Here is an 8,502-nt window from a genome sequence, read left to right as displayed (position 1 = left end):
CACTTGTGGGGATGAGCACTGAGTGTTATGTGGAAACTAATTTGACAATAAACTATTTGTAAAAAAAAAAAAAAAAGAAGAAGAAGAAGACAAGAAGAAAGATTCATGAGTCTCATTATATCCCTCTTCTTCACAATCCAGTCACCACCCCTACACACACACACACACACACACACACACACACACAGAGAAACTGACAACCTTTATTGTAGTCTGGAGTCTAAGGTGTGGCAGACACACACACAGAAACTGACAACCTTTATTGTAGTCTGGAGTCTAAGGTGTGGCAGATCCTGAAAGAGCATGAGGTGGGAATAATGAAGAATTATAGACTACCATAACTATTAGTTATCTTTGAGGCATCTAACCTCCTTTTCCAATGGAGTGTTTGAGGTCCGAAAAGATTCTCAACTGCTCATCCTCTCTGAAACTGTTTCTTCCTATAAAACAAACTTTGGGAAGGATTAAATATAGAATAACAAGTGAAGATTCCTAACTATTAGGTGCTCCCTATTTGCATCTGCTTCTTCCATGAAACCATTCTGAATTTCCCTACTTAGAATAGGAAGCCTCATGGTATAAGCCCAGGAATCTTGAAAGCCATGTATACCATTACTTTTAACCCCATTTACTTATTTTTCAGTTGCATTACATTTTAAGAAGAAGCATTTTCTCAGGAATAAGGTTTGTCTCACCTCTGAAGTGTTATAATAAACAACATAATGACTAGAAAAACAAGGATGCATGCTAAGTGAACTCCCTCCTCTAAAGCAGAGTTATTGAATGCAATTAGAAAATATAAATTACCATGGATTTTAAAGGTTATTTGTGATTAGCAAAATCATAATTGTTAAAACTGTGTACCATAACACTATTTTTCTATGAGGTACAAAATTAATCTGTAGTATATATATCCAGAAGATATCAAATTAATTACAATTTTAGGTATTTCCATATTTGAAGACAGGATTATATTTCTCCATTCTCACTCTCACTATCTAATGTTATAAATCACTCTAAGATAAAACTGTAATAAAAGTGACTCTGGGTCTTCTTAGACAAAATGCAACGAATAATGATAAATTTATATAAAGCCATTTTTTCTCCAGAATGCCAAAGAGCTTTTCAATGGACAAAAAGGGGCTGGTGTTCATGACAATATGATAAGGTATTTTGGCATCCCTGGAGTGTAACTTTGGCTGATATACAGGTGTCAGAACAACACATCTTTATGATGTTCACTAATGGAAGGAACATGATAAATGCCCTTGAACAGAGTGTAAGGAGGAGAGAAGAAGCACAGCCCAGGGACAGATGGTGCTAATTTATTACTTTGAAATGTCAGAGGGTAAGTACTTTCTGCATATTGAGTTAGAGGTAATGCAGAGGTACTGTTTAGTATTATTGTGTTGGGCTTGATATTTGATACTGAATCTGAATCAAAATTATCTCATATTTTAAGCAACGTTAATGGCAAAAGAGATGGCTGGATTTGAAAAGGCCTAACATCTTTCTGGATGTGCTCAGAAAACAATGTACTGAGTCTATGGCTCATGGATATATTTGAAATGAATATATTCTTTTTAAAATTGTCTTTATTTTCTATGGCAATTGCAATATGATTCAAAGTGACTTAACTAAAATACATTGTAACCAAAGCAACCACTGCCAATGAGATCAAATCTAAAAAAAAATATTACGGACAGACCATCTGTAAACACAGATATTCACTTGTCTGTTGCTTTACTGATAAGCTTTTTTTTTTTTTTTATAAATGTTTAATTTATTTCTGAGAGAGAGAGAGAGACAGTGTGAGCAGGGGAGGGTCAGAGAGAGAGGGAGACACAGAATCTGAAACAGGCTCCAGGCTCTGAACTAGCTGTCAGCACAGAGCCTGATGCAGGGCTCGAACCTACAAACCATGAGATCATGACCTGAGCTGAAGTCGGACGCTTAACCAACTGAGCCACCCAGGCGCCCCGAATATTTTTAACACGTTATCAATTCCATGTGCTCTTGCTACAAAACTTTCCTATATTTCTGTTTGTGGGTAACTTTACTATCTGGTGCAAAACTAACAAATCTAGCTTGAATCAGTGTCATTTTGCAAACACTGTAAATTAAACACTTCTTTTATTAATATTAGTGGTCCAGATTTAACCACAATTTTAAGAGAGAAAATATTTGCTTGTTTGCTCATTATAGGCATCCTTGCAATCCATGGAAATCATGGAGTGATGACCACAAGTTAAAAAATTAGCAAATTATTTAATAATAATTTCATACAGAGATTTATTATAAAAGTTAATGATTTGTTTAACTAAAATTATTTTTCACTTAATTGAGTGGATATCTGTCATATTCAGGAAGCCTAGCTTTCTAGTGAGAAATGTAAGTTTCAAAAGAAAAAAAATATAGCTTTATATGACTATAGTTTATATGACAACTGTCCATACTAATTGTAGGAAATTTGGAAGAGAATTAAATATATTATATTATACATAATTTTACCACTCAGAGATGAGCATTGTTAACACTTTTGTGTAAATCAAGCAAAACTTTCTCTGAGTGCACACACACACACACACACACACACACACACAGAAGGAATGAATTATGAATAACAGCCAGCAATAACCAATGGCATTGATTTCAGACCTTCAAAAAGTTTAGATATTGGAATTATAAAGAAGATTATAAAATCAGCTTAGTATTTTTAAACCAATGAAATAAAAACTGAAAGTAGAATAATCGTCATTAAACTATTCTACGTCCTTGCAAAAATTAAGAGAAGGGTAAATAAATTCATTAATATTAGGTTCTGATAACTTGGATAAAGTGTTCTAGAGCTACCACCATGATGAAGTAATCATATTTTTAACAGGTCTTTTTTGCAACTAAAATTTAGCACATAATATAATAAACAAGCATAGGAAATCTCCTAAAAGATAGAAAGAACATGAGCTGCCTAGAGAATTTGGAACATGAGGGAGGACATGATGTTAAGTTCCTTGGATTTTGGTATCATCTCCATATATTCTAGACAGGGTGTTACAGAAGACTCCAACCCAGAAAACCAACAGGCACAGAGAAAAAATAAAGCTCCAAGAAAATCTATTTTCCCCTCACTAAAGGACCAGGAAATTGTGGTATAACAACAGAAAAATATTTTGGCTATACTTGCCTATAGAAGTTTGCTCAGGCTGCCATAACAAAATACCAGACTTGGTGGCTTAAACAATGTACATTTATTTTCTCGGAGTCTGGAGGCTAGAATTCCAAAATCACAGGTCAAGATTTATTTATGGTGAGACTTCTCTTCTTGTCTTGGAGATAGCTACCTTCTTGCTGTGTCCTCACATGGCCTTTCCTCTGTCACAGACAGACAGAAAATGATCTCTGGACTCTCTTCCCCTTCTGATAAAAATACTAGTCATACCAGATTAGGAATTCACTATTATGACTTAATTTAACCTTCATTACCTCCTTAAAGGGCATATCTCCAAATACAAGCACAATTGAAGGCTATAGCTTTAAAGTATGAATTTGGCAGGGGGTCAAAACTTAAATCACAACATCCTCTTATTCCAGTCAAACACAAATAGAAATCACTCCTCCACCTCCCACCCCTATTGTAGTTTCAACATGGCCAAGTGAGGAGCCGATCTTCATCCCATCCTACAGCCCTGTTGAAGCAGACAACATTCTCCAATTCCCCTGATGAGTGGTGTTGGTGGAGCCTAGAAAGAAGCTAATCTTCCCTCCCTTGTTAATGAAAGGTGGTGTTCCACTTCCCTGGATAAGAGGTACTGGCAGGCCAAAAAGGGAAGTGATATTCCATCCTCTCTCAGGAAAACCCAATAATGCTCCTAATCCTCCCAAGGGTAGTATCCATGTACTCTAATGGTAAGCTATGCTTCCATTACTACTCAACAACAAGTGAGACTGAACAAAGCTCTACAATCTGTGTTAGTAAGCACCCCACTTTTTCCATATCTCAGAGGTTAGCAAGATCCACTGGGGAGCTAAGCCACGACACCCACCAAACAGCATCAAGACTGAAGGAGGTGATGTGAAGCAGGGCTAGTTCACACTCCACTTGCCCCCAGTTTGCACTGGGGCTCAATGGGCAGATGAGTTTCTACTTCCACCTTCTACCAACAAGGTGGTACGATGATGGGAGATTGGCTTGGTGATATTTTACTTTCCCCTTTTTCTGATGTCAGGGGGTTCTATGGGGAGTTGAGTTTCCACCCCATACTGCTTCACGTCACTGGAGGTTATTAGGGGTGAAACTAGTTTGTTTTATTTTCCTTCTCCTGCTCCCTTCTCCTGGTGTTATTAGAGTCTAGCTGAGATTCTACTGTCAACAAAATGGTATGACTTAGTCTTCTACTTCCACACACCCTGATGTTGGTGTGATCCAGCAGAGAATTAATGTTATGTATCTACTGAGTGACAATATGTATAATATATGATATCATAATAATTAAGAAAATGATACAAAATTCCATACAAGAAAATAATAAATAAGTCAGGTACAATTCTAAAACAAAAGTTGAAATAACCCAAACGAAGGCAAGAAAAAAGAAACAGGAGCCAATGTAAAACAAACAATAAAACAGCAGAGTTAAGCCCTAACATATCAATATCTATCTTAAATATAAATAATCTAAATAAACGAGGTAAAAGATAGAGATTAGCAAAATGGATTTAAAAAATATGATGCAACAATTTGATGACTATATATTGAAACTAACTTCAAATATGAAGTAGGCAGATTTAATTTAAAATTTTTTTAAGTTTTATTAATTTCTGAGAGAGAGAGAGACACTGTGAGCAAGGGAGGGTCAGAGAGAGAGGGAGATACAGAATCTGAAACAAGCTCCAGGCTCTGAGCTAGCTGTCAGCACAGAGCCCGACGCCGGGCTCAAACTCATGAACCAAGAGATCATGACCTGAGCCGAAGTTGGACGCTTAACTGACTGAGCCACCCAGGCGCCCCAGATTTAATTCAAAAGTATAGAAAAAGATATACCATATAAAATCAATAAGAAGTTTTAGAAAAAAATCAATAAGAAGAAAGCAGGAATGTCTATATTAATATCTGATTAAGCAAATTCAGAACAAAAAAAAGGCATATGGTAAAAGGATTATTTAATCAGGAAACAAAATATCCTAAATGTCTATGTACCAAACAACAGAGTCTCAAAACCCATGAAACAAAAACTGATAGAGCTGGAAGAGGAAAAATAAAAATCACAAATACAATAAGTTGTTTAAGTTGGGGACTTCAACACCCTAATTAATAGAACTACCAGACAGAAAATCAGAAAGCATATACAAGAGCTAAACAACATAACAAATCAACAGGATATAATTGAAATATATAGAAACCTTCATCTAACAATAGCAAAACAGACAATTATTTCAAGGACCCATGTAACATTCCTAAATAAAGAGAATATCCTGAAACATAAGACAAATCTCAAAAATATAAAAGTACTGAAATTATACAGACTATATGTCTGGACCATAATGGAATCAAATTACAAACCAATAACAGAAAAACAAGGGGAAAAAATATTCAAACATTTAGAAATTAGGCAACACATTTTTAAGCAATTCATAGGTCAAAAAGAAAATTACAAAGGAAACTTTAAAAACACAGAACAGAATGGAAATTAAAATACAGCATATGTGAGGTGCCACAAAAGCTGAGAAATGTATAGCATGAAATTCTTACATTACAAAATAAGAAATGTCTCAAATTGTTAACTAAATTCCTACCTGAAGAACCTAGAAAAAGAAGTGCAAAACAGATACTAAGCAAGCAGAAGAAAATAATAAAATAGAAATAAATGAAACTAAAAAGGAAACAGAGAAAAATCAATAAAATCAAAAGCTAGTTCTTAAATATTTTTCCTTCCTTCCATCATTATATACAGATATAATTGGCACCTAACATTTTATGAGTTTTAGGGGTATAACATGATGACATGATATTTGTATATATTGCAAAACAGAGACACCACCACAAGCATGAACCCCACAAAGGACACAATCACTCTAAACCCACAAACTTCATTAATAACACTGAATGTAAATGGGCTGAATGATCCAATCAAAAGACATAGGGTAGCAGAATGGATAAAAAAACAAAATCTATCTATTTGCTATCTACAAGAAATGCATTTTAGATTGGAAGATTATCTTCAGATTAAAAGTAAAGGGATGGAGAAATATCTATCATGCTACAGGAAGTAAAAAGAAAGCTGGAGTAGATATACTTATATCAGACAAACTGGACATTAAATTAAAGAGAATAACAAGAGATGAAGAAGGGCATTACATAATAATTACAGAGTCTATCCATCAAGAAGAACAAACAATCATAAATCTCTATACACCAAATATGGGAGCACCTAAGTATTTAAAACAATCACAAACAGAAACACCCTTATAGATAAGAATGTGCTAATAGTAGGGGACTTTAATACTCCGCTAACAGCAATGGATAGATCAACCAGACGGAAAATCACTGAAGACATAACGGATTTGAATGACACAATGGACCAGATGGATCTAACAGATACATTTAGAACTCTGCATCCTGAGGCCAAGGAATTCACTTTCTTCTCAAGTGCGCATGGCACATTCTCCAAGATAGATCACATACTGGGACATAAAGCAGCCCTCAATAAATATAAAAAAATTGAGATCATACCATGCACAGTTTCAGATCATAATACTTTAAACTTGAAATCAATCACAGGAAGAAGTCTGGAAAACCTCCAAAAACATGGATGTTAAAGAACACCCTACTAAGAATGAATGGGCCAATCAGGCAATTAGAGAAGAAATTAAAAAATATATGGAAACAAATGTAAATAAAAATACAACAATCCAACCTATATAGGATGCAGCAAAGGCAGTCCTAAGAGGAAAGTACATTGCACTCCAGGCCTATTTCAAGAAATTAGAAAAAGTGCAAGTGCAAAATCTGACAACTCGCCTAAAGGAACTAGAGGCAGAGCAACAAGAGTACTCCAAACCAACTAGAAGAAGAGAAATAGTAAAAAGCAGAGCAGAAATAAACAACATAGAGACCAAAGAAACAACTGAACACATCAAGGAAACCAAGAGTTGGTACTTTGAAAAAATTAACAAAATTGACAAACTTATAGACAGTCTCCAGAAAAAGAAAAGAGAGAGCACCCAAAGAGACAAAATCATGAATGAAAATGGACTTATTACAACCAATCCCTCAGAAATACAAGTAATTATCAGGGAATAGTTTGAAAAATTATATGCCAAAATATTGGAAAATTTAGAAGAAATGGAAAAATTCCTAAACAAACACTCGCTACCAAAATTCACACGGGAAGAAATAGAAAATCTGAACAGACACATAACTAGTGAAGAAATTGAATCAGTTATCAAAAATCTCCCAACAAATAAAAGCCCTGGACCTGATGGCTTCCCAGGGGAATTTTACCAGACATTTAAAACTGAATTAATACCAATTCTTCTCAAGCTATTCCAAAAACTAGAAATTGAAGGAAAACTTTCAGACTCATTTTATGGAGTCATCATCACTTTTCTTCCCAAGCCAGCCAGAGATCCAACAACAACAAAAAAAAGAACTACAGGCCAATATCCTTGATGAATACAGATGCAAAAATCCTCAAGAAGATCCTTGAAAATCAAATCCAAAAGCACATAAAAAGATTTATCCACCAAGATCAAGTGGGATTCAATATTGGGTTACAGGGCTGGTTCAATATTTGCAAATCAATCAATGTGATACATCATATCAACAAAAGAAAAGATAAAAACCATATGATCCTGTCGATAGGTGCAGAAAAAGCATTTGACAAAATACAACATCCCTTCTTAATAAAGTCCCTTGAGAAATTCGGGATAGAAGGAACTTACTTAAACATTATAAAAGCTATCTATGAGAGGCCCCCAGCTAACATTATCTTCAAAGGGGAAAAACTGAGAGCTTTCCCCCCTGAGATTAGGAACTCGACAGGGATGTCCACTCTCACCACTTTTGTTTAATATACTGCTGAAAGTCCTAACATCAGCCATCAGACAACAAAAAAAAATCAAGGGCATCAAAATCGGCAAAGAGGAAGTCAAACTTTCACTTTTTGCAGACGACATGATACTCTACATAGAAAACCCGACAGACTCCACCAGAAGCCTACTAGAACTGACCCACGAATTCAGCAAAGTTGCAGGGTACAAATCAACGTACAGAAATCGGTTCCAATTTTATACACCAACAATGAAGCAAAAGAAAGAGAAATCAAGAAACTGATCTCATTCACAATTGCACAAAAAACCATAAAATACCTTGGAATAAACCTAACCAAGGATACAAAAGATCTGTATGATGAAAACTATAGTAAATTTATGAAGGAAATTGAAGAGGACACAAAGAAATGGAAAAACATTCCACACTCATGGATTGGAAGAATAAATATAGTTAAA

The sequence above is a fragment of the Hyaena hyaena genome, unplaced genomic scaffold (assembly GCF_003009895.1).
Source record: "Hyaena hyaena isolate Hyena2069 unplaced genomic scaffold, ASM300989v1 scaffold_1165, whole genome shotgun sequence".
Taxonomy (NCBI): Eukaryota; Metazoa; Chordata; class Mammalia; order Carnivora; family Hyaenidae; genus Hyaena; species Hyaena hyaena.
Note: the sequence above shows the minus strand (reverse complement) of the source record.